We start from the raw sequence: 2,230 nt of genomic DNA, 5'->3' as shown, positions 1-2,230 counted from the left end.
ATTGAGGCAAGCAAGATTATCAACTTTTAATAATAGCTTACTAATAATTGCTCTCACTTCACTATTTTATTCAATAGTTACTATATATTAATTTTGCTCCGTGAGAATTACAAAATTAATATGAGAGTAACTTAAAGATAAAATATATAGAAGTGATAACAATGATTAGTTAAAAAACTATTATTATAGCACAACATAAAATATAAATAGAAAGTTTCAAACCAAAAATGTATTAAAACTGAGATAGTATTATAATATATATATCAAGCTTCATCAACTATCCCAACAAAAAAGATTACTCCATTACGAAGTAAGAAAAACTAATTTAGGAATAAAGAACTTATGAAGAAATATTATTCTTCTAAAACAAAGACAACAAGTAGTAAATACTAAAGACAAAGAGAGACCAAGAATAGTTCTTCTCTGCTCAAGACTCTATATCCCTTCTCTTCAAAATTCACACTCTATTTATAGAGTTTTCTTGCCAAGGTTCTCCATAGTTGCAACTATGGAAATTGTAGTTGCAACTATGACTTTGCCAAATGTGTTTCATTCTACGGAGGAAGAACCATAGTCTCAACCATACTTTGCTAGTTGCAACTTATGTAATTTGCTTCATGAATTCCAATTGCCATTGTCGCAACTATGGTGCTATTTTTGCTTCTTCATTCCCGGTTGACTACTCAATTCTCATTCTTTTTTGCTTCTTTTCTTCGATTTTCATATGCTCTTTCTCCTGCGAAGTATGTTAGAAAATATGGGAGAATATGATATATTTATTCATGTTTTATTTAAAATCTTTAATATTTAACATATAAAAATATATGAATAAATTATATCCATCAAATTCCCCCATACTTGAATCTTTGCTCGTCCTCGAGGAAAAAAAAAACATTTCTAATGATAATTTTTATTTTTTTATTTTTACTAAAACATTTTCTTCAAAACTTTTGGTCTTTGTAGGATAGAAAATTTATTCAAAATAACTTCTTCCATCATGCCAAATGATTAATCTTTTAAACTTCATCAAATCTTTTTCCTTGCTTCTGATTTAATTTCTCAATCATCGCTGCTACTTGAAATGCTTCATTGATAACAAGACCTTCAATGAAATTTCTATTAGTAAAAATACCAAGATTACTACTTTCAACATCAATATTAATTTGAGTTATACCTTCAGCAAGGAGATCGTGAATAATCACTTGCAATTCCTGGACTTGGGTAATAACAGACTTGCTATCTACCATTTTGTAGTCCAAAAACTTTGCAGCAACAAACTTTTTCAACCCGGCATCTTCGGTTTTGTATTTCTTTTCAAGCGCAGTCCACAGTTCCTTTGACGTTTCCACGCCACTGTAGACGTTATACAAAGCATCCTCCAGCCCGCTTAGAATATAATTCTTGCACAAAAAATCTGAATGCTTCCACGCCTCAATCACGAGAAAGCGTTCAGTTTCTGGAGTTTCGTCGGACAGCACAGGAACATCTTCCTTGATGAACTTCTGGAGACTTAGAGTAGTCAAATAGAAGAACATCTTTTGCTGCCAGCGCTTAAAATCAATCCCGAAAAATTTTTCGGGTTTCTCCGCCGGTGCCAATGCTGCCGGTGTCGTTCGACTTGTTGAGGCATTGGCAGTCACCATTGGAACAGCTTGGTTCTCATTTTCATTAGTCATTTTTGTAAAAGAATGACACAAACGTTAAAATCACGTAGATTTTAATAGAGTACAAAACCACAAAGGTTTTACTCTTCCAGAAACAGTAAGTACAAATACAGAAATAAAATTAAATTCCTTAAGCTTGTTACTAGACTGTATTTGTAAAATATTTCTGGAAATATAAATGAGTATAAACAGAAATGAACATAAACAGAAATGACATAAAACCAATTCGAGCCCATTGAATTCACAGTGTTTCCTTAAGGAATTTAATCCCCTCCTAGTACCCAAGGTTATGGATTATTTCTTCCCAGGATAGAACGAATTACACACTGGTGTAGTGGTACTTCAAACCCCAGTGTTTCAGCGAACACAAAGTTCGGTAGCAAATCACACTTACTTTTTGCTTTGTTTGATGCTAAAAGTATGCAGAAGAAGGAGAAGAAACTCAGAAAATCGTAGTAAAATTCTGAGCAGAATAGTGTTGTATTTATAGCCAAAGTTAGGCTGAAATCTGAAGAGGTGCAACTCTTCAGAATGGCTGTTTATGCAAAACGCCCACAGCATAAATG

The sequence above is a fragment of the Nicotiana attenuata genome, unplaced genomic scaffold, assembly GCF_001879085.1.
Source record: "Nicotiana attenuata strain UT unplaced genomic scaffold, NIATTr2, whole genome shotgun sequence".
In the NCBI taxonomy this organism is placed as follows: domain Eukaryota; kingdom Viridiplantae; phylum Streptophyta; class Magnoliopsida; order Solanales; family Solanaceae; genus Nicotiana; species Nicotiana attenuata.
The sequence above is the reverse complement of the archived record's forward strand: the minus strand, read 5'-3'. Positions refer to the sequence as shown.